Source organism: Ambystoma mexicanum, chromosome 1q (genome assembly GCF_040938575.1).
Source record: "Ambystoma mexicanum isolate Mex_15411 chromosome 1q, UKY_AmexF1_1, whole genome shotgun sequence".
Lineage (NCBI taxonomy): Eukaryota > Metazoa > Chordata > Amphibia > Caudata > Ambystomatidae > Ambystoma > Ambystoma mexicanum.
In genome coordinates this window covers 1,103,382,262-1,103,407,334 of record NC_090922.1, presented here as the reverse complement: position 1 = coordinate 1,103,407,334, position 25,073 = coordinate 1,103,382,262, and the positions used below count along the sequence as shown (strand labels likewise).

At 43.1% G+C, this 25,073-nt stretch overlaps 1 protein-coding gene across 4 annotated transcripts in view; it reads left to right on the top strand.

Annotated features, from left to right (window-relative positions):
* Positions 1-25,073, top strand: part of EVI5 (ecotropic viral integration site 5) — a 2,339,304-nt gene that overhangs the window by 808,286 nt on the left and 1,505,945 nt on the right. The gene's annotated exons all lie outside the window — the stretch shown is intronic.

Genomic DNA, 25,073 nt, shown 5'->3' with positions numbered 1-25,073 from the left:
CAGGGAGGATTTGTGAAAAACATTGGCACGACGGTAAACATATTGGCTTTGAGCACACTGAAAGCCAAGGTTTCAGAGGGACGGCCTAAGATATATATGGCTTTTATTGATTTGGTCCAGGCCTTCGACCGTGTGGATCGAGGACTACTCTGGGAGAAATTATATCATCATGCTTGCCCATCTGAGATTCTGGATCCAATAAAGGCCCTGTACTCAGATACTTCAATGTGTGTACGGTTAAACAATCTGGGCCGTCTCTCCTCCGAGATCAAGACAGAGAGAGGCGTTAAGCAAGGCTGCCCTCTGGCTCCGGCCTTGTATAACGCCTACATAGCGGATTACAAGGAATACGAGGAGAGAGTTCGAAGCTTTCCCCCGACATTGGGAACAAGCAAAATAGCGCGCCTGCTGTATGCAGATGATATTATTCTCATGGACCTTACACCTATAGGCCTCCAGAGACAGATCAACAATCTTAATGCCTATCTCAAAGAAAACCATCTCCAGATGAATTTCGATAAAACCAAAATAATGACGTTTGGAAAATCGTCTCGTGATGCGGAGAAATTCGTCTGGGCAGTAGACAACCAACAGCTGGAAAAAGTGACTAACTTCAGGGACCTTGGGATTATCTTAAACAAAAGCTCAAAAGAAGTCCCAATGCAAGATAACATACTGACTAAAACCCGCCTTCTTGTAACCCAGGCAAGAGCAGTAGCGACCAAATACGGCCGTTTCACATTAGTGCCAGTCCTGACCTTCTACAGAGCGAAGGAAGTCCCCACTTTGACGTATGGAGTTGAAGCCCTACCCAATTTACCATCGAACTTTTGGGAAAAAGTGGAGGGACTCTTTTGGAAACACCTGCTCAATCTGCCGCAGTCGCTCCCAATTGTATTAATAAGGAGAGAGTTGTCACTTCAATCGCTGAGCTCCATTGTGGCTCGAAATGAAATCATGCTTTATCGAAAAATATTACTACCCTCTCCGCCGTTGATACTAAAGGAAATACGTCAAGAAATAATAACAGGGTCGTGCAAAATGCTGTCGGACTGGTCACTAAGAATGACAACCCTCCTAGATTGGGCAAGCAGCTCTAGTGAGGAACTCATTAACAATCCGGTAAAGGTGAAAGTATGCATTAAGGAGCAAGATTGGATTGACACATTGGAGAAGGCATCGACCTCGAAATTGATATCCGACCTACCCTCAATCTGGCAGAAAGTTAATTCTACTAAACAGTACTTGTCGAAATGTCCTGACAAAAAAATACGAGAGTCCTTCCTGAGAATTCGATTGAATATTATTCATACAAGGGAAGTTCTGTTAAGAAGGAACAAGTCGGAAGAAAAAGGGTGCAGATTCTGCGAAATTGGGGACGAGGTGGAAACTATTAAGCACCTGTTAATGAACTGCCCGGCCGTGCTGACAGCACGCACACTACATCTCGGCCCTCTATTCAGAAATCTGCAGTTTTACAATGAAGAGGAATGGTGGTGTCGCCTAATTAGCGGAGAAAAGACGTCCTGGGTCATAGCAGTGGTGGGCTTTTTCCGTGCTATTGGCCTAATAACTCAATAAGGAAGGGAAAGCAAATGGAAATCATGGCTCGAAAATCTTCTCTCTATTGCTATTGTGGGAGATCAGAGGGAAACACCATGACTTCTGCAGTCCTCCCCGCCGTTATTCCTCTCCTTATCCTCTTTGTCTGCCGTTTTCTGTCTTCTCTTCTGACTGTGAGATCCTTTTATCATCAAGGTCTTTCTCTCTTTTCTTCTCTTCTTTTCATCTTTTGACTGCAAGGATTTAAAACCTTGTAAAAATTGTTTTATACAATTAAATCAAGTAAAAAAAAAAAAAAATAAAAAATATTCCATCCATCAGGAGCACTTTCATTTGTTTCAGAATTCTGCGTACTTCAGAAGCAGCTCCTGCTGATAATTTGTAGCATTCTAATTTGTTTGTGTTCTACTTTGGAGGGGCAGTAGTTGGTGTAAAGTTACACCTCTTATGTTGTAGGCAGCTAAACCTGTGGGGCGCTGATGCTATAGCCAAACCGCTCTTGTTTGTTAAGTTTAGTAGAAATTCACTTATTATTTTAATTAAGAATGTTTTACCAGAACCAGCTTCATCACTTAAATACAGGAGCAGATGTTTATAATGTTTACAGATACAGGTTTTAGTTTCATGTTTAAAACCATGTTTAATTTCTTTAGTGATTTCTAGATAAATGGCAAGTTGTTCATCATTTAGCTGTGATTCAAGCACTGACAAGTCTTCCTCAGATTGTTTATATTGATACATGGTATTTTCTTCTTCATTTAGATTGGGTGGTTCTCAAAGAGGGTTTTGGCTTCAAGTAAGGGAAATTTGACTGCCCTCAGGTGCGTCTCTTTATCTAGCTGAGTTTCAATTTCTACCACTTGTTGGCGTACATTGTCCAACATTTCTTTGTATTGTTTGAAATTGTCATTTGTTATACTGCTTTCATTTGCTTTGAATGCCACTTCAAATGAGTCATAGTCACCTAATAATTCTTCTTTTCTCCAAGGTTTAAAAAGTTGGAGTTAGGCCGGGTAATACAGTTCTCTATGTTGTTGCAATTTACTTAATAACTTTATATGATTAATTAGACTGGGTTTTGGGAGTTTCACTAGGCTACCTTCACAAGTTAAGACTGAATATTTGCCAGTTGTCTCATTTGGTGCGACATTGTTTTTACAGGTGTAGTTTTGGCCAATGTCATACAGACCCGTTTTCCAAAGCAGTACTTCTGTTTGAGTAGTATTTATCAATTGAATAGTTTTTTTTACATGTCCTGGCTGTTGTAGTAATTTGTGGTTATGTTTTCTATCTCTTGGTAGGATTTTAGTATTTTATTTCGGGATGAAGCTGGACCAAGGTTTAGCCAGACAATCTGTTCAGATTGTGCATAGAAGGCTGTACCTATTAAACGTTCTGCAGCTTCGTAGCACCCGCATTCTTTATCGGAGAGCTTTTTTATACCAAAGCTGTAACATTTTTGTGATGGTGTTTTGTCAGATGATATGTCATCCCAGAGGTCTTTTAGTTACATGTTCTCAGCTTTGGTGTGATAGGCTGTGACATATCTTGCAACTGCGGTGGAATTTTCTGCAATGTATTATGTCTATTTGCATTCCACAACAGGGCAATGATTGTATTGTAATCATTGATGTACTTGGATGCTTCGTTCCTTTTAGTGTTGTATCTGTTTTTAGGGGATTTGCCTTTTACGCTGTGTATAACAGAAGACATCAAGCTTTTTACTTGTCCTTTTGTGCAAACTGGTCTAGGGAAGCCGAAGCAACATTCGGTATAGTATTTGCATTTGTTTTTATATCTACAGCAGCAGTGTTTGGCACACTTATGTTTTTGGAAGCGTAAGACTTATGTATGGTAGGTCAAAATCTGTGGTTTCCGAAGGGAAGTCACATGTAATCTGTTTTTCAATAAACTCTAAAACAGTGGCGTCACTATCATGGCCAATTTTAGGAGAATGTTTTATCCACAAAAGCATGTGGATGTGTGGTGCCCCTGTGGATTGATATTCTTCCCTTCAAAAGAAGTATTGCACTTCTCCCAGCAGAGGAGGGGTTTTATTGCAGATAAAGTGCAGCATTGCAATGAAGCAATGGTGAAAGTATCTTGATACATTGACAGGGTCAAGAGATCAGAGTTCTCCTGGTGTTTTTATCTATTCGGTCTTCATTTTGGTTTGCAGTGTGTAAGAAGTCATACAAGTCATCCCATGCGTACTCTGCCCAATTTATCGTAACAAACCATGTGGGTGGGCTTAGGTTCCTTAGCATACAATGTACATCAGCGTAATGTCGGAACCAGTATTCTTTTGTACCATGCATGTTTGCCAAGAAATTTGTGATACTTGACTACAAAACTTCATCTTTGTCTTTTATCTTTTGTGACAGTTGGGTAGCGGACATGTTAAAAAAGTTAGAGCCTAGAAGAGGAGGTGAAAAATGTACCCGACATTTTGTCTGAATCTGGGGTCTTCAGAATACATTTTTAAAGATTCTGATTCACTAATTTGTGTGCACCTTTCATCATATCCTCCTCCTTTTCCTGCAGGAAAGAGAAGAGGAAAAGAACGTGCTTCTACACTTTTTCCCCATATGCTCATTGGGGATACTTTGGCTTGATGCATTTGATGTTTCTAATGCATCGTCAGTGGTGTCTTTGAAATGTAGTGGGTGAATTTTATATACTGGTCTAAAATGTTGGCTGCGATATTGTAGGGCATGTCTAACTTTAAGTCGACTAGTTGCCAAATAGTTTTCTTTTGTTGGCACACCATTAACTAGTACAATCAAAGTTTGATCTATTGGCCGATGTACTCCTAGAGTTTCTACATTTTCTTTGAGATCTAATGGAAAATATACTACTTTGCCACAGATGCCCTTTAGTAACTCGGATGGGGATAATTTGGGTGATTTCGGTTGAAGGCGCATTATACCATGAAATGGGTGTACTGTTTGGAATATAATGCTCACATACAATTTAAGTTGTTGGAGAGCTTTTGGAAGTGGGAATAGTTCTAAGTTATTAGTGATAGCACGTGATGGCATTTGGTAATTGTGAAGCTTTGTTTTGCAGTACGTGCAAACTATTGAGGTGTCAGTTATTTTGTATTCAGTTTCTGCGGTTAGGTTACAAAGCTAATTGGAACCATTGGTATTCCTCATTTACATCTATTTTGTAGGCTATATCTACTATTTTTGTGCTGTTTTTATAAAAAGTTCTGAGACAACAGACACATACTTGGTCTGGAATTTCAGCAGATGTGTTCTGAAACGTAGCTATTTCTTTTTTGTATGTCTTTGTTAGGACGTTGGTGTTTGAGGTTTTCGGTAATGTTTTCTGAAGTTACAGAATGTTCTAGTCTACTTCAGTTCCAAAGTATTTACTTTGGATGTGTTCTATTTCTAGAAGCAATTCTTTGGCTGGTCCATGTAGGAGAATGTCATTTAATGTTTGCAGTTCTAGAGCAGGACGTTTTGCATAGTATACTCTATGCACAAGATTCCATATAGCAGAATGGTGTGTTGCTAACATTTTGATGTGGTGGAAGGTGCTTTTGCAAGCTGTTCCCAAAATACAGGCGAATGAATGTCCTTGCAAACCAGTGTGGCTGCGCACTGGACAGGAGTCCATGGTTTGTAAAGTTTTCATTCTACTTTTATCTTTTAGTTCTAACTGCTTCTCTATTGACTATCCTGCTCTCCTCACTAAATCTGGTAGGAAGAAGTTTAAAAAGGACATCCTGGTCTACAACTCGGGCCTCCCTACTGCTAACACTTATACCAGTGCCTCTTTGTTGTTCCCTCGCCAGACCTATGGACTCTACATATGGTCTCTCTGCTCTCTCTCCCCCTTCTCATCCGCTCCCATTAATGGTGTCGCCCGGTGGGTAGCCCTCCTGCCCTCCTTACACTCCTCTAAGGTCATCATTAATGTTTACTTGAAAGGTATTGCCTTGGTCCAAGGCCCTCAAGCCAACCTTCTCCTCTTTGATAGACGCTTCCCATGTCTGATCAATTTCCTTTCTTCTCCTGCTGTCCTCTCTCTCCCCTGCCTCCCCCTGCTGCCTCCTCCTTGGCTACCCTGCCTTCTCTTCCTTCCTCTTCTGCTCCCCCCCCTCGGGCCGGTTCTAAACCTACACAGGGCGTACCTCTGATTTGTACCCCTCCCCAAAAGTCTTTCAAGGATGGCAACCTTCTCCATATTGCCACTCTAAACTCTTGCTCTGCTGTCAAACACTCTGACATCTGCCGCTTCCTGGAGGAACTTGACCTCAATGTCCTCGTTCTTACCAAGACATGGTTCACGGCCAGCCCCGTCATGAGCGTTGACACACTTCCCTGATGGCTACAAGATCCTCTCTGTGCCAGGTCCAACCGTCCCGAAGGGGGTGTAGCCCTGATCTTCTCTGAGTGGATTCATGCCTCTGTCATTCCTACGCAGGCCTACTCCTCTTTTGAATGCCTTATCTGCAGGCTCTGTCTCTCCTAGCCATTCCCTTACTGTGGCTACCATCTATCGGCCACCTGGTCAGACCCCCCCTTTTCCTCTCTGAGTGGGCAGATCTATCCTCTTCCTTCCTGGCCTCTACCACTCAATGCCTCCTTCTTGGAGACTTCAACATCCACCTGGAGGCTTCCTGTCCTTCCACTGGACTCTTTGTGACTCTCTATACTCCCCTCTGGCCCGACTCACTCTGCAGGGCACACTCTGGATGTTCTGATCTCTTCAGACCTTCCCCTTTCGTCCCTGCTGACCACTCCTCTCTCCTGGAGTGACCACTTTCTCCTTTCCCCCATCGCACCGTTTCTACCCCTCAAGCCAAGCAAACATCAGCACTGCCACCTATCTTCTCCGATATCCATCCCATGAAGCGTGTGTCAGTTGAGGCTTTTACCACCATTTTCTCTTCTCCCCCGCCCCCTCCCCCCTTGGCTGACCCACACCCTGACACAGCCCTTGCCATGCTCCACTCTGCTATATCTGATACTCTCAATGTCCTTGCCGCTGTCATGAGGATCCGCTTGAAGCCCATAGCCAAGTGCAATTCTTGGTATGACTCAGACCTCGTCACCCTTAAATGCAAGTGCAGGGTGGTTGAGAGGAAATGGTGTGCTTCTGGTACATCCTCTGACAAACTGGCCTGCCTCCTGCTCCAAAGGCAATGCCGGCTCTCTGTCCGCACCAGGAAGAGAGCCTGCATCCAAGCCCTTGTCTCCGCTGCATCTAACAACTCGGCCGAACTCTTTAAAATCTGCAAGGAGCTGGCCAATCCTGCTGCAGTCTCTACCTCTCCTGTCCCCTCCCAGACCCTCTACATGACCCTGGCTTCTCGTTTCATCTCTAAAACTCAGGACATCCTGTCCTTTCTCTCTTCCTCTCCTCCTCCCGTTCTACTCCCTGCTCTTCCTTTGGCCCTTCTTCGGCCACCTCTCCTCACTGCTTCTCTGCTTTTCCTCTGTTCTCCTCAGACAAGGTTTCTACACAAGTCCGATCAATGAAAGTCTTGTTTAAAAGGGTTCACCCCTGTTCCTCCAAAACCATCAAGGATCACATTGACACCCTGGCTCCTGCTCTGGCTGATTTCCGCAACCATTCCTTTGCCACTGGAGTCTCTCCCCCCGCCACCCTGAAGCACTCCCTTGCGCACCCTCTTCTTAAAGGGATGGTCTAGTAAAAAAATGTATTTAAAAAATAGATGGGCCACATAAAAAAAAAAATACTAGCATCCTCCATTTTAAAACTTCCTATGTAAAATTTTGAGCTATTCAAGCTCAAAATTTGAAAAAGCAAGCACAGGGGCGCAGCCATTTTGTGAAATGGAGGCCCTCCTGTGCTGGCTTTTGCTTTTGCAGCACTAATGAAGGAAACGCAAACATAAATACAACTTTATTGTGTTGGAAAACGCTGCAGTTTTTCTTTCCAAGTTTCTCAGGCTCCTCCGGCTCTGAGAAACTTGGAGCCTGAGAAACTTGGAAAGAAAATCCGCAGCGTTTTCCAACACAACCGCGTTCCCAGGGGAGCACCGGAGACCCAAAGTGAAAGCCACAGCAGGCAGAAACACACGCGGTTATGTTTACATGCCGCGTAGTGTTTCTACCTGCAGCTGATTTCCCATTTGGGGCTCTCGGGCTCCCCATGGGGAGCCCGAGAGCCCCAAATGGGAAATGCTAAATGCTGCGTTGTCTGCCTAAATCTGCTTTCCCATTTGGGGCTCTCGGGCTCCCCGTGGGGAGCCCGAGAGCCCCAAATGGTAAAGCAGATTCAGGCAGACACAACGCGGTTCTGTTGGAAAACGCTGCGGTTTTTCTTTCCAAGTTTCTCAGGCTCCTCCGAGCCGGAGGAGCCTGAGAAACTTGGAAAGAAAAAACGCACCGTTTTCCAACACAATAACGTTGTATTTATGTTTGCGGACGCTTCAAACGCGACCGCAAACATAAATACAACATTTTTAAAGCTGCGGTTTTATTTCTAAGTTTTCCGGGCTCCTCCAGCCCGGAAAACTTAGAAAAAAAAACGCAGCTAGTGCTTATTTTTTGTAAAAAAAAAATAAATAGCACTTACCGAGATTCAGCTGCAGCTTTCCTGCTCTGGTCTCCGGTCCGCGTCCTCTGAGTCCCGGCACTAATGAAGGCAAAGCCACCCAGCGGTAGACTTTGTTTACTACAGCTGGCTGGCTTTTCCTTCATTAGTGCCGCAAAAGCAAAAGCCAGCACAGGAGGGCCTCCATTTCACAAAATGGCTGCGCCCCTGTGCTTGCTTTTTCGAATTTTGAGCTTGAATAGCTCAAGATTTTACATAGGAAGTTTTAAAACGGAGGATGCTAGTATTTTTTTTTTATGTGGCCTATCTATTTTTTAAATTAAATTTTTTACTAGACCATCCCTTTAAGAAACCCTGTGTCGCCCCCTCCTGCCCGGCTAACTATCGTCCAATCTCCATCACTCCTTTCCTGGGCAAACTCCTGGAGAAGCTGGCCATCTCCCAGCTTATTCTTCACTCTGAATCTGTTGGCTATCTCCATGACCATTAATCTGGCTTCAGAGTTGCCAGAAGCATGGAAACCGCTCTCTTAAACATCTGTGAATACTTGCTTTCCAACGTCGACCGCAACACCCCCTGTGTCCTCATCTTACTTGATCTCTCTTCTGCCTTTTACACGATCAACCATGACATCCTGCTCAACTGGCTCCATGGTAACCTGGGTATCACCGATCAGGCCCTGGCTTGGCTGACCTCCTTCCTCACCGATCGACCCTCCCAGGTTCCAATTTGGGTCCTTCCTCTCCTCTCTCTACCTGTGGTGTTCCCCAGGGGTCTAACCTCTCTCCCTGGCTGTTCAACCAATACCTGGCGCTTCTTGCCCACCGCATAGCCATTCCCTGCCCCAACATTCAGTGCTATGCGGATGACAGACGGCTCATTTATAGGTTCCCTTCATCCTCCTCTTCTCCTTCTCTCATCTGTCCGCCATCCAGGAGTGGTGTGCTGCCAATGATCTCTACCTTAATGCCAGTAAGACTGAGATTCTCCTCATCGGCACACCTGCTCCCTCCTTTCCTGTCACTCTGGTTCGGCCTCTCTTGGCCCTCCTCCTCCTCCTCCCACCTGTGAGGCTAAAAACCTTGGGGTCATCTTTGACTCCACACTTTACTTCTCTCGTCACATCTCTGACGTCTCTAAGAAGTCACACTACCAGTTGCATCTCCTCAGAGGTATTCTTCCTTTGCTCTCCTTCGCCAGAAGCTCACTGTCTGCATAGCTCTGGTTCTCTCTAGGGTGGACTATTGCAACAGCCTCTTTCTAAATCTTTTCTCATTGATTTCTATCCAATCCAAATCTAATAGTTTTCTTTTCACCAAGTCTGGATTGTACCATAGAGTTTGTTCATCTGAACCCAATTGTGCTAGGATCTCTTTGCACTGTCTCTTCCAGTCACTCAGCGCTGATTGCCTTTTGACCATTTTTTCTGCCAAGATTTTAACGGAGGGCAAGTTTGCTTCTTCAAACGTCTTCCTGAACAAAGCTAATTTATTCCAGGTGATTCTTGCGTTGAGAGTGGAGATCCCCACTTCATACAATACACATGCTGTTGGTATACTTTGTGGGATCTGCAAAATCCTCTTCCATAATAAGCCTTCACATCGCGCCCATGTTTTGTGGTCACACCCAAACATATTCTCTGCACCATATGTGAGAATTGGAGTTACTTTGCTTTGGTAAAATTTTCTTATAGGTTTGCAAGAAAATTTCCCGTATCTTTTCTGTATAATGGTGCCTTGCGCTGTTAATATTTTGCAACTATTTAGGAGTTTTTTTGTCATTGGATTGTCATTTATACTAGAATTGATGGTTGTTCCTAAATATCTTGTATGTGGCACCTTGTTTATCTTTTTTGACCCCATGGACCAAGTTGATTTTATATTATTGGACTTCTTTCCTCTTTGGTTTTCCAGTACTAAAATTTCCGATTTCGGCACATTGATCTCTAGACCCAGATCTTCAATGAAGGTTCTTAAAGCTGTGAATTTCCTTTGGAGACCAATGGGCGTACGGTCTAACATTACCATGTCATCTGCATAGAAGAGGTGATTTATCTGAACTCCATTTATAGATGGTGGAAATGACACTACAGATGCCAATGCCGTTCCTACTTCTGATATATCGAAGTTAAATAGAGTAGCTCCTAATGGGCATCCTTGTTTCACTCCTCTCTCCGTCGGTATAGGATTTGTTAGGTTTCCTTCACAATCTATCCGCACTTGTATGTAGGTTTCCGAGTATAGATCTTTAATGGCTTGGATGAGACTCACGTTGCACCCTCTTTCCTTGAGTATTTTCCACAAGGTTTCTCTATCCACTCCGTCGAAGGCATTTGCCATATAGATAAATGCCAAGTATATTTTTTGGCCTGCTCTAATGGCGTCAATTTGTAGCAGATTCAGTATGAGCAGGTTTACACTACACCCTACTCCTTTGACGAACCCCGACTGGCGTTCGTCATAGATTTTTTGTTGGCGAATCCACGCAGTCAGTTAGGCCAGTAGCAACAATGCAAACACTTTCCCTACTACATCGAGTAGTGCCATTGGACGATAGTTCGCAGGATCCGATCGAATGCCCTTCTTAAAGCTTGGTACAATGACCCCAGATTTCCATGTCGCAGGAATTCTTCCTTCTCTTATTATCGAGCTAAACAGGATGTAACAGAAATCTGACCATTCTTCTATATTTTCTTTCAGATCAGCATTAGAAAGGCCGTCCGGCCCTGCAGCACGGGAGGCGTTACTTTTTTGAATAGCTGCTCGGATGTCGTCTCTCTCTATTTTCATTTCCCACGGCTGTCTTGGTCCCACCTTTGTTGGACTAGTGGTTTTCCTTTTTTTGAACAGGTTTGTGTAGTGCCTTTCCCAATCCTTTTCTTGAACCATGCTTGAAAATAGTGCCTTATCGGAGTTCTGTGTGTCATTTATAATGGCCCAAAATCCTCTAGAGTTCTTTTGATTTAAGGCCTTCAGCATTGACTCTGCATCCCTTTGTTCCATTATTGCTCTGTGTTGTTTGCACCAGTTCTTTTATTGTTTTTTTACTGTTTTTAATTGAATTTCCACATCCGCAGACTTTAAGGCGAGAATTCTCCTTATTGATTTCCTTAATTCTCTCTTTCTCCTTGCCACCTCCAAGTCATATTGATGCTTTTGAAACTCGGGCCTAGTCAGAGAGGACCTCTTTTTGATTTTGTAGATCTCAAGAAAGTGCTGGTATTCTGTTGACATAGGCGGACTCTGTTCTTGGGTTTGTTGCAGCAGTTCTGTTACTGTCACAACGTCGCTCTTTTTCATATGCAATCTATTCCGGCCTGGAGCCACAGAGATTTCTTGTCCCCAGAGACTATGCTCAGCTTAAATGGTCTTATTCCATTCGGCTGACACAATGTTGTGGTCACTTTGGTTGGCCATAAGCACTTGAAATTAGTCTATTTCGTGCAATAGGTTGTCTGAAACAAAGATGTAATCTAATATCGATTTTTGACAGCCTCGTTCCCATGTTGGTTTAGCTGGCGTGTCACCTTTCGGTTATCCATTCAACATTACTAGATTTCTCATGGACATTTCTTCCAGCCAGCGATCACATTTTAATCTCTCTCTTTGGTTCACTGGCACCTTGGATTGCGTGATTTCAATCAGTTTCATGTTAAAGTCTCCGCACATTATCAACAGCGCTTTTGGATAATCCGTTAGTATGTTATCAATTACATATAAGAGGTCATCTTCGAATTTTAGTTGTGATTTCAGTGTTGTGTTCCAGTACACATTTAGGAGGTAGATGGTTTGGTTGTTTGGAAATGATTGGATTACTGGTTCAATGCAGATCTTTTGAAGCTGCCTTAATTCTCAAACCACATTTCCTTTTGATGAGGGTTAGTTGACCCGACATTGGGCGGCCTTTTTTCTTACTGATAGCTGGATTAAAGCTACTTCAAATCCCTCTACACATGGAATGCATGTTAGCCACGTTTCTTGCATACAAATGAGGTCAGATTTTCCTAAAGATTCGGCTGTAGAATTCAGTAGGTGGGAGAAACCCCTTGAGTTCCAGGAGGTTATCTCCAACTTTGACCTTTGGTCCTGACTGTTAGGCAGAAACCTGTGCAGTTCCCTTAGGGAACACTGCAAAAGATTTAAGACTACAGGTGTTGGCAGTAAACCCACTTGGTAGCAGTCTGTACCACCCAGATTACCCTGGTAGCTGTGGCTGAGCAGTCAGACTTCTCTCAAGAAGAGTTAGGCAGTATGCAAAGTATAAACAATAGGCACTCAGGTACAACAATACAAGCAAACACTGACCAGAGCTTTGGTATCGAAGCATATAATTATTTATTTAAAAACACACTGTTGAAAACACTCCAGCACTCTTATTGTAACATATTCTAAACACAGTTACTATTATAATATATACACCCCTTTTTCCTTATCAGATAAGTCACTGTAAAACACCACTTATTTTCATACAGAGGTGAGCGCTTAACTAGATGGCACTCCAATAAGTTTGTGAGAAAGGGAGGGAAAAAGACAGAATATGGAAAGGTACACCACTCTAAGATTCAGGAACACTGTTAGCAAGGCGGAAGAGCAAAAGTCACTGGTGAGCCAAAGTCCCAAGGCTGGGCCCACTCTTAGAGAGAGCCGAGCACAAATGCGCCCAAGATCACACAGTTACACTAGGCTTAGAAAGTCTTGCAGAGGGTTCAAAAAGAGTTTAGAGAGGTTTAGTAAAGCTTAGCCAGGGTGTCCCAGGCTAACCCAGGTTCGAAAGCCGGGGACTAAATCTACCCCGTACAGTCGGTAGCAAGGGGAAGCCAGGCGGGACACGGTACCTTAAGTGGGAAGGACCCTCCAGCGGTGGCAGTTGTTCCTGGTAGTGGGTGCAAGTTGCGTTGTCGTCCAGGGGAAGAGAAGATCTCGACTTGGAGGAAAGATGAAGGTCGTTGCCCTACCAGGGCAGAAACCAGCCGCAGAGTTTTCCGGTTAAAGGTGGTACCTTTGTTTCGCGGTCGTGGTAAAACGTGGTATCCCGGTTGCCGGGGTGCTTGGCACAGGCAAGGCGGCCACGAGGTACATCGGGAAGGCGAAAAGACGGTGAAACTGGTTATCCCCACCAGTCAAAGGAAGAAGACTCTCCGGCGGGAGATCTCCTCTGTTGTTGGGAAAAAGTGGTGAGACGGTCCAGCAGGGCTCCACCGGTAGTGGTGTCGTGGCAGGTCGGCTCTGCTTCTCCCTCGTCGGATTCTTAGGTCCTGTGGCGACTTCTGAAGTTCCAGTCCCCAAAGCCCTGCTTTTATGCAGCAAACCCCCAATCACTCAGCCTAGCTGTCACTCAAACATGCTAAGTGGTGAGCCGGCCGGCTCACCACTTGGGCCAATCAGGAAGGAGTGCGACTTGAGTTGCCTAGGCAACTCAGTCCAGGGTGCCTAAATTCCCCTCCACCCCTCCTAAGTACCCCAGACAGAGTGGCAACACTTTGGAGGGCTTCTGTGGAGAAGCCCGCCAAAAAGTGGAACAAAGGGCTCGACTTGAGTTGGAGTCACAGAAGAGAACACAAACGCCATTTTAGAATCAAGTTCTGGCAAAAAAACACCAACCGGAGAATTAATATTAATTAAATAAACCGGCGGTATGTTCTAGGCTACCGTAAATAATTAAATAAAGATAGTAGGCTAAAACAATGGGAAATCCCATAGGAAAATATTCGCGGTTGAATATAAAAAGTAGTATCCACTGCCACCAGCCAAAACTCGATCAGGGGGGACGGGGACATGCCCCCTCGACTAACAGACCCTGGGGCAATCGAATTGCCCCAGCCAGTACGTCCACAATATGATGGTTTGTACTGGTTCTGTTCAGAATTTAAGACTAGTAAAGTCAATGGTGACTTTACATGCCCGGGAAGACAGTAGTCAGTCCCAGGGTATGGAGTCTATACTGGGGGGTCACTATGACACCCTTGTGTCACTGCACTGAGGGTGCTGTGTAACACATATCACAAAAACACATGAAGCCCTATGGAGTAAAAGACACTATAGCCCATTAAACACTTCTAGATTCAAAGAAACACACTCACATCATGTCCAAGAGTGAGGGTAAAAGAGTCTCACTCTTGGCAGGAGAAAAAAATAAACCCCAAAAATCCAGCAAAGCTGCTGGGGGACTCACTAAGTTAGGAAATTCAGCCTAAACAGAGAATTCTCCCTAACACTGACATTAACTCTTCATTGATCCATTTAAGGATTTTGCTAACCATCCCCAAGATTGGGACTCTTTTTCGTGGGTCAACATTCCCACATTCCGTGATCCTTTTGGACCTTGGGAGTTCACTACCGTTATTCTGATTTTCTTATTCCTTATCTCATCCATTGAACATTGCAATCCCGTTTCTTCTTCATCCAGCTGTCTTTTACCTTTTTCCTGGACTTCTCTTTTTGTACTCATTTTTGGAGAGTTACTCAGCTGGAATTCCTTTTCTTTTCCTATTGTCATTTTGTTGTCTTTTGAATTGTCACATTCAGGTCCCACCAGCGCATTATCTACCTCATATATTTGGTAGCCTGCATCCAACAGCTGTCTCTCACACGTCATGATCATTTCTACAACCTTTTTCTCTGTGATGTGTAACAAAACGAATTTCTCTATGATTTCCACCCGATCAATACGCAGGCTCTTTATTGTTCTTAACACCGGGATCTTTTGAAATAACTGCAGTATCGAGTATCTGTTTAGGGGGGCATTACTTTTCTTATTTTCAGTTTTCTCCACCAACACCCTATATGGTTGAGGGTTGGTAACAATGTCAGGATTAATAATGGAGGCAGTAGGGTTCGATACATTTCCTAGTTTTTTCAAGGTACATGATTTCATTTTCTGCCCCCCAACAATCGACTTACACTTCGTTGAATCATCACTAGAATTACTCGGTGATCCGACAGGAATATGATCATCCTTTTTTGCTTGGTGTATGCTCCTTGCACGTTTCTCCTCTAAAGTATAGAAGATTTGGGCCTTTTCATCATTAAGACATTTTATCATTTTTGGAGATTCCCCTTTTTTTGGAGTCTGAGGCCACGAAAAAACTTTTTCCTGTCGAGGTCATCTCTCTCCCTTTCTCAGACTCATTTGGGATCTTGTGCGGTGTAGTTATTTCTCTTTCTTTATAGTCTTGCTGACTTTTCTCTTCGCTTTCTTGGACGATCACACCAACATTTACCTCCTCCAGGCCCTCCTCCTCAGGGGAACTATGGGTTGATATATTTAATAGTTCATCCTCTTCAGCAACATCGTCGTCAATCACCAACGGCGCATTCGTTTTCTTTTCTATTTTACTTGTTTCCGCATGAGGGGCCTTATTCTTGGGTTGAGAATCTGGAATCACCTTTCCTGTCTCCCCACTGGGTGCCACGCTACATTTTTTGTTATTTGTAGCCATAGGCTCCGTGTTGTTTACTGTAATGTTTAGCGCTTTAATGTTTCGTAAAAAGTTTGCTGCACTTCGTGGGTTTTTGGTCTTTTGGACTTGCTGATTTTTGGATTTTTTTTTACATTTACTCTGTTTCAAGTCAGCTATCTGGCTTTGGGAGTCTTTCCCTGTCCTCTCTTTCGATTTTGGGTTATCGAAGATATCAAACCATTCCGCCTCCTTCATATTGTCAATCTGGAAAAATGAATACCCTTCATTTGAATGATAGATGTAACTTGATGGCCGTGGGCCAACCGTCTTATGCACCGAATTGGAGAAATATGAACTGCTATGCTTGACCGACGAGCGGCCATTTTAAATGTAGTAAGAATCACCATTTTGCTTGTTAACCATTGCTCATTGCTTTTTGTCTAAAAACTGCTTTGCAGCTTGCAATTCTTGCGGATTCTGCTTACTCTGCTCAACTGTTAACATTGTTGTCTAAATATGAAAGGACAAGGTCGCGGGACTGAAGAGTTTGCTGAAACTCCTCATGAGTAGCCCAGAGAGGAATGCCCACCCTCCCTCTCTGTAGCCTTGGAAGGAAGCTGCAGGGCATTTAATCACTTCACAGCTGCCAGCCAGTCTCGTACGATGGTAGAATGTTAGAATAATACAGTTAAAGGCTTGAATTATGCTTCTCTTACGGCCCCCCTTGCAAAACCCTTTAGAACGTGTCGGCTCCCAGGACACGAATAGTACCTCGTAGATAGCAAAGCTTGGAATGTGGCTCTTCCCCCGTGTACAGATTGCTTCCAAGAACAGAACCACCGTGTTCTAAAAGATGCCTCCGCACTTTCTAAATTGCACATTGTTACTAGAATAGACATCGAAAGCATTATAATCGTCATACTCGTCGGATACGTCCATCGTCATCCCGAGTTCAAAGGAACTTAATACAGAGGGGTGTTGAACATGACTTTGCTGGTTGCATGATATGCATTTTGTATATATGTAACTGATGTACGTAATTCGCTCTCTTGCGTCCCTCGAGGTCTAGGAAACTCACATCACAGGGCGTGAGATCAGAATTGGCCAATTGATACTATCTTTTGCTTGCAATAAACCCTAGCATTGGGAATTTGAAACCTCGTGTCTGGCGCATCTTTTCGTGTATGGTCATTGCCTTGTTTCCATAGCACGAGGGACCCCTAGAGGCCCCTTTCAATATTTCCTTCTCTGGAGACGGTTTTGCCTCCTGATATCGTGGGGTAATCCTCTTTAACATTTTCACTAAACGTCTGGACAATTGGAGCATCCTTCTCTCCTCCTCCTTCCTCGTTTTTCTTTTTTTTTGCGCTGTCTCTGCAGATTCTGCTTCTGCAGTAATCGTTTCTTTATTTGGTGATTAAAGGTGTTTCCATTCTTTGCCTTATCTTTGTCGTTAGATGCTTTAGAGGTGTCTTTTTCCCAAATGTCTTTCTCCGGGCTATCGCTAATCGTGGTGGATATTTCAAGCTCTTTTTCAGAGCAGCAATTTTGGATCCTCTTTGTTTTTTGGTTCATTGGTATAGTCTTCAAAATGTTATTATTCCTTAACGGTCCTTCTGTGATACCCAGTGGGATCTTGTCATTCACTATTTGCAGACTCGCTTGGGTTTTTGGAGGAGCACATTTCACTGCTAAATCGACTCTATCTTCACAATATTTTTGTAGAAGTGTCAGAGCTTGTCTCGTCACTTCTGCCAGGAGTCTTTTATCTTCAGCTGTCGATTTTAGTGACTCCCTTAATGCTATTAAGGAGATGTTGTTTCCTTTTCTCAATGTCACAACTTGGGCCGTCATTTCCATCCGGTCAAGCTCAAGTTTTACAATTTTCGAATTCAAGAGGGCTACCAAGGTGGTTTGGTCACGGAATCTCTCATTTAGGTTCTCGTAAAGTTTCATTAGAGGAGCTACCGGTATCGTTGTTGCTGACATCAATATGGGACTTAGTTTTTCAATTATCGTCTCTAGGAGTGTGGCGACTTCTTGAGAGTTCCTTGGAATCGTCGGGTTCAAAGGTTGTTCTGACTGCTGCTTCTCGATTGTCGTCGGTAGAGACTTTTCCTCATCATCTGACTCTGATAGTACTGGTCTCACCAAGTACTCTCTCGATCTCTTGGGTGTGGGCGCCTCCACCCGTCTTTCTCTTGCTTTATTTTTTTTTTTATTGTTGTATTATTAGTTTGCATAAAACCTTATACAACATATGCCACAAGCGAAGAAATAGGAAAAAGAAAACACATTGTTCCCTTTCATACTACCAATACATAAGCATGTATGAACACACTAACACAGAAGATGGTTATCGTATCGTACAAAAGAAGAAACACAGCAAGTAATTTCATCTAAAGCATCAAAGACATCATCATTATACAAAATTCTTAAAAAATTCTTAAATTCTTAAAGAAATTCCTTCCCAGCCCTAAAAACAGATTACATAGTAATTATACGCTTTGTTAATATCATTACCCATTAGTATCCTATATTTTACCTACACAAACAATTCTCTATTTCTGGCTTCCAATTCCTCCATTATATTTTGGAGCAATGAGTTCAATGCCAGAATCAGAGAAATATTAGCTCCCCACATACAGCGACTCCAGAACAAATTTTTCGACATTTCTAAATCCTCATCAAATCTGTCGGTGAGGAACAGAGCGCGTTTCGACCCAAAATGGACACATGTTAAGACGAGGTGCTTGAGAGTTTCTAGCATGTCAGTTTCTCCACAGAAACGACATGTAAGTAAAGTATAATTAGGCACCTTTTCTTTATGTATACAATAATGAATTCTTTCTAGGGTCGCCATCTGATTGAGTCTGAAACGCATAAATGTGGTTCTCACCCTGTAGCAGGGGAATCTAAGTAAGTAGATGGGGATACATTCCTTTGCATGTACAAATTTAGCATATTCTTTATAAGTTGCATAGGACTCTATTTTATTGACTGTATCCACCCAATCCGCCTTGAATAACAATTTCTTAACCAGCCCGGGTTGTGCACCAAGTCGTCTAAACTAGAGCCCAAAATAGATAGCAGAGAGTTCATTCTGTCACTAAATCCCTTGATTGATTGAACTGACCCAGATTTAATCACCCTATTCAACAACTCATAAAGGGTATTCTTAAGAGGATCGTTCATTTTTCTAAAAAAGGAAAGCTGTCTCCACAAATATCTGGCTTTAAGTGAGACAAGACATAATTCGTGCCGGATAATGGCATTAGGGATTGCCAAGGAAAGGCCCATTACTTCCTTCCATAGTTTTCCCTGAACCACATTTAAGTAGGAACTCATATCCTTGGTACAGATATCCAGACCATATAAGAGAACCGGCTCACATTTAGCTAGGTAGAAGCGTCTAATGGGTAGGAGCGAAAATTTACATACTCGAACCCTCAAAAATTTCATTTGAGTTTTTAATTTAGATGCTTTTTCTGCGAGACCCAATTTCCACCTCTTTACACTAGAGTTGTTAGAGAAATTATAGCCCAAATATGTTATAGCCTGCACTTGTTCCACAGGGTTGTCCCCCATCTTCCAAGCATAAGATTTGACAACTCTCTTCTTAGAGAAAACAATCGTTCGAGATTTAGATGCATTGGGGGAAAGATTATTCATCATAGCATATTGGTAGAAAATATCCATCCTTCTACGGAGACCCCGTGGGGTCCGATCGAAAAGAATGAAATCATCCGCAAAGGCCATCCACTCAATAACCAAACTTCCCATCCTAACGGGAGCGATGGAAGGACCCTGACACATATCCTCCACATCGCTGACGTACAGGTTGAAGAGCGTGGGTGCAAGTGACCAGCCCTGCTTAACCCCCACCTCAGTCTCAATGGGATCAGAAAGGGAGCCTTCATAAGATAAGCGCACCATGACAGAGGTGTTTCTATGTAATAGAGCCAAGAGTTGGACAGTCTTGCGTGGAAAATGCATTGCTAACATTTTGGACCACAATCTATCTCTAATGACCCCGTCAAAGGCGTTCGAGAGATCCAAGGAAGCCATATAGACTTCACCCATTTTAGTTTGATGGACTGTGTCTCTTAAGTGAGCCAAAATATTTCCGTTCAAGTCTGTTCCCAAACCTTCTCTAAAGCCAACCTGAAATTTACTGAAGCAGACATTCCTTCTAGTAAATTTATTAATATCCCTTAAAAGAAGAATGCCAAAGACCTTACTAGCTGCATCTAAAAGGGCTATAGGTCTATAATTCTGGGGATTAAGGACGTCCCCTTTTTTAAATATAGGGACAATAATACTCTGGGCCCAGGTTTTAGGAATAGTATGGTTTTTGAAAATATCGTCAAATATTGGTTTGAGCAAATTGGCCCATATTCCAGGGGATGACTTTATGACGAACGGTGGAATGCCATCCGGGCCGGGTGCTCTAGAAGGTTTAAGTTTGTTAATGGCCCATTTGATGTCCTCTAAATCCCACCCACAGTCTTCCACCACGGGGGGACCTAAATCCAGGTCCTGTACTCTTGTGAGGTCAACAGGAAAAGCAAACTTTTGCTTATAAAAAGCACTCCACACTTCTGCTTGGATCGGGCAATCAGGTTTGTCTTTTGCAGGCAAAAGCATAGAATTAATAGTTGCCCAAAATTTAACATCTCTGCCCTTACAAAGATTGTGCATCATCAATTGGTGTGCTTCATAATATTGATCCATTCTCAGTGATTTGATCAGATTTTTATGTTTCAATATAATTTTTTTCTTTTTAAGCTGAAATTCGGAGAAGGGAATGGGCATTTTCTTCAAAGCTTTGATTTCACTATATTTGTTACGTTTAGAGGTTTGGATTCTGGGGTCACCCACCCTCATCCTAGGTTTTGTGACCTCCCTATCGCTGGGGCTACTAATTTTATAGACACATGACAATATAGTATTGTAATAGAATCCTCCCAGATCTAAATCTTCACCACTAGTAATATGAGGCGACCTTCTGGAAAGGAGACCCAAAACCAGGTTATTAAATTTCATAATTATTTTCTTATTCCATACAACCCTTCTCCCATTATTTCCAGCCTTTAGACCACATAGCGAGGGATTAATATAATTGCCCACATTTGGAATGGAAAGAGAAAAACATAAGGGAATATGATCACCCAATTCCACCTCCATGAGTGTCAACTTTCCACAAGCTTGCTTCCAGCTATTTGAAACATAGAAAAAGTCAATTCTAGACTTATTACTTCCTCTTTTCCAAGTAAATTTCGGTAAGTCCCAATCCCAAGCATGATCTAAAAGACCCAAGTCCCAATGATCGAGATAATTATCCCACCGTATGCCTCTTTTAATATGTGGAGGGAACAGTCTGGGAATCACCCCCCTTTCATTTAGTGAGGAGCCCTCGGCACAGGCCGAGTTGAAATCCCCTCCCAAGATAATGGAATTGCCAAACCCTTTCTCGAACCATCCTCCCAGAATCATATTCAGAGTATCTTCCACTTCATCCATCGCCACTTTTAACGGGTTCCAATAAAGATTCAGCAAGAGAATCGGTTCAACCCTATGCTCTGAAGTGAGAACGATGCCCAAAAGCCACTCACTCCTAAAGATCACCTCCCCATAAAACCCCAGATTACGATCAATAGCAATAATCAGACCCCCACTAGGTCTCCCCAAAGGTCCACGCGATGCTAAAGAAGAAAAAGTATAGAAACCTTCTATATGTATTTCAGACAACATCATGGTTTCCTGAAAAAAATAAATACGGGGGCGCACATAGTTATCCCTTTTATTCAAAAACATATCAAGGTGAGCTCCCCCGCATGAATTCCAGGAAATCACATCTATATTAGAACTGTTAGGAACGCCCGCTATCTTGTCTGAATGTCTCCAAGGTTTTAAGTGCTGGCTGTAACCATGACCAATCCTGGCCACTATTTAGAAGGCTGGAAATGAATGCCAACCCTGGACCCAAGTTTTGTAATTTATTATTGCCTGATTGTGAGGTTTGTTGAATTTGGTTGTGATCTGTTTCCTTATATTGGAGAAACTTATCAACCTCTTTGTCATCTGCTAGAGTAGTTAGATCATAACCCAAAGAGTTGAGATTCTTTTCTTAAGCACGTACCATATCTGCTACCATCGCTGAATGAAAACAACTTACCATACGATGGTTATTATGATTGGGTAGAGAGATGGAATCTATATCATCAGTTGTTATTGCTCGTAATAAGGGAATCTTTTTAAACAGACTTAAAAGGTAAGTTCTATTTAAGTAAACCTGTGAATCTGTATCATTATTATTGATCCAACCCAGAATCTTCCCTGTACCGATCTTTATAGGGTGCTCGACCAGACTCGATTGCTTCATTATATGGTCAGTGCTAGATTTAAACACAGCCTTTCCTTGAGATTCTTGGGTTTTGGATAGGTATGTATCTTGGAGGGTATCTCTCGTATTATTACTAGTAAATTCAGTCCCCTTCTCAACTGACACCATCGGTCCTTGTAAGGGGGAAGTACTGGGAGATGCTACTGCTGGAATTTCTTGAGAAGTAATAGGGTGCCCAATTTGTTGTGTACCTATGGATGTTCTAGCATGTTTGGTACTAATTATTTTACCGAAGGCTGTCATCTTTGTTTGTTTAGTTTGTATGCGCTCCAGACCAACTTTTAGTATATTATTCTCCTCCGTATTTAGGTCCGTATTGATTTCCCCCCTGGGCAGGGAGTCTTTAATACTAGGTTCCCCCCAAACCTGACCATCTTCTTTATTAGATACCTTGTGGTTCCCCCTGTCATCAGGCTCTTCCGGAGACGGGATATTTCTAATACCTTTAAGATTCGCATTTCTGCCTTTAATTTTTGTATTAGGCATATTTTTGCTTTTTTTGGGCATCATAGACTGCTTTTTTGTCTTTTTTCGTCTACCGACAGGGGATTGGGGCATCTCATTTATATCGTAGTTCGAGCTAATAGCTGGAACAGGTACATCAATATTCATATTAGAACCTATTTCTAATGCCTGAACTGCTAATTGTTCCTCTCTGTAATTTGTCTTTTGTTTACATTTTTGTCCTTTTTTTGAAGAATTATGTTGGGAGATTATTGAGCCCTCACTACTAATGTTTAAACATTCCCCCTCTTTTATCGTTTCTCTCACCTGCATCTGAGCGCTGGACTTTTCGCTGTCCTGTTCCTGAATGGGCCCTTCTGTTGCCATAATTATGGCATCCAGAAGGACCGAAGGACTATCTGGACAGCACAGTTCCTTCCCATAGTTTTCGTTATTGATTTTATTATCTCCTATTCCCCAGGAGGCTCGATCCTCTGCCACCATATTTGACGTGGTGGGGCGATCTCCTGTCAGCATAACTTCCAACAGAGTAGTAATCATAGCGTCCATGGTCATTAACCTAGAATCTAGTTCCTCTCTGTATTTTTCAGATAGACTCTTTTCTTTAGTAGTCTGTTCGTTAAGGTTCTTAACCTCCACTATACCCTCTAAGAAAGCCAGACGAGTCACCAATTGGTTGAAAGCCGCTTGTTGTCCTACCAAAGAGCACCCAATCGTCTCTTGGGATTCACCTAGGGTTTTCAAGGCCAAGTTCAAACTAATGTGTAGATTGGATAAAAGTGGTATCAGGTGATCTCCTCTCTCCTCCCTTTTCAGACCCGGAGACTCCTGTTTATCTTCGGCTACCCCAAGATTTTCCAATATAGTTTGCTGAAGATCGATCGCTTTATCTACAGTTATGGGCAAGTCATTCCTTTCTATATCTGTTTGGGTATGCCTAGTCTTACAGTGTATGGATGGTATAAGTGTCTTTATGATCGGTCTAATAGGGGATAGATGTTTACCCTCTTGTTGTTTCCACATTGAAGGCGTGTTTCTATTTTGTGAGAGTGTATCAAGTGGCGCACCCACTGATAAGCTCCTCAACCCCTTGTCTTTGGACAAAAATCTACCTACTGGTATCTCTAAATCAACTATTTCTTTCAGCAGATGACCTGTAGCATCTGCCGTAGTAAAAAAGGAATCATCCAAATCACTCTCTCCAATGGGCTGGTTGAGATTATACTTAGAGCAGATGGGGGTCTCTTTAGATTGGTCCCTCCCACCCGCCTGCTTAGAGCTCCCCGACTGAGGAGAATCGAGGTACTTCTGCACCTTATCATTATTATCCTTCCCAAAAATAAATGTTGCCGGCGAAATATGGGTGAATTGCAGAGTTCCACCGGGTTGTTTCCCCTTCCATATCAGAGACTCCAAGCATTGTTTATCTCCTGCCTGTAATTTCCCAGTAATGATCCTCTTCTGAAGAGGGGTGGACGCATGGTACCTGACTACCCTTTTAGTATCAATTCGACTTTGTTGAAGACATTCCTCATCTGTGAGTTCCTGTCTAGAGTCTGGTATGTCCCTATTTTCCCCCATATCCTCTATGTCTGGTATGTCCACATTTGCTTCAGTCAACATTACAACATTCAAAATTGCAGGATCTATGGTGGGATGTCCCTTCGGGCTCCCTTCCGCTCTAATATTTGAATTTTCATTGATATTCTCAACCAATGAAATCGAGGCAGCCATATTTTCGATGTGGTCAATACTATTAAGCGCCTCACGATGAGTCAGAGAGCCTGATTGGTCCTCTGCTATCTTAATAGCTTGACTCTCAGCAGTTTCAAACCCGCTTCTGAGTGCGGGGATATTATAAAAAAGAAAGGAGACCAGAAAAGAGATGTATTAAAAGATATTAGAGAAGAGAAAAAGAACACCCTGAGGGAAGAACAGCTCGTAGCCTCTAAAGTGCGAAGCACCCAAAATAATTTTTTTTATTTTATTTTTTTTTTTTTTTATAAAAAAGGCTGGGAACAGGACTAATATAAAAACCAAGACCTTCTATACTATAGTAGTACCAAAAGGAATGTATTTACGTTAAAACCGGAGGGAAAAACAGCTCGCAACCTCTGATATAATTCTGGTTACGTCAGTTTAAAAACATCTAATATATCCACAATTGGGAAATGAGTTTGAAGTAAACACTCAGTTGCAAGGTTGGGAACGCCCGGCGGCTAATGGAGCTGCCAGAGTCCGACTCTCCACCCCGTTCCCTGGTAGCTTAAGATGGACGTAGACCACAGTACTCACAGCCAAACAGCGGCTCCAGCCCTTACTGCCTCCAGGGCTTAACGCCGCAAGGGCGGTTGTGCCGGCAATATGAGGAGTGAGGTGATCACGTGATCCGTCACATGATGGTGGTAGGCCCCGCCCCCTCCAGGAAGCGGCCAGGCAGCAAGAGCAGCGCTTGCAGTGCTGCGTTCGAAAGTAAATAGCAGTCAGAGGAGCCGACGTGCACAGTAACAAACACTCCTTCCAAATGATTAAGAACACGCCGCTAGGGCGGTTGTGCCGGCAATATGAGGAGTGAGGTGATCACGTGATCCGTCACGTGATGGTGGTAGGCCCCGCCCCCTCCAGGAAGCGGCCAGGCAGCAAGAGCAGCGCTTGCAGTGCTGCGTTCGAAAGTAAATAGCAGTCAGAGGAGCCGACGTGCAC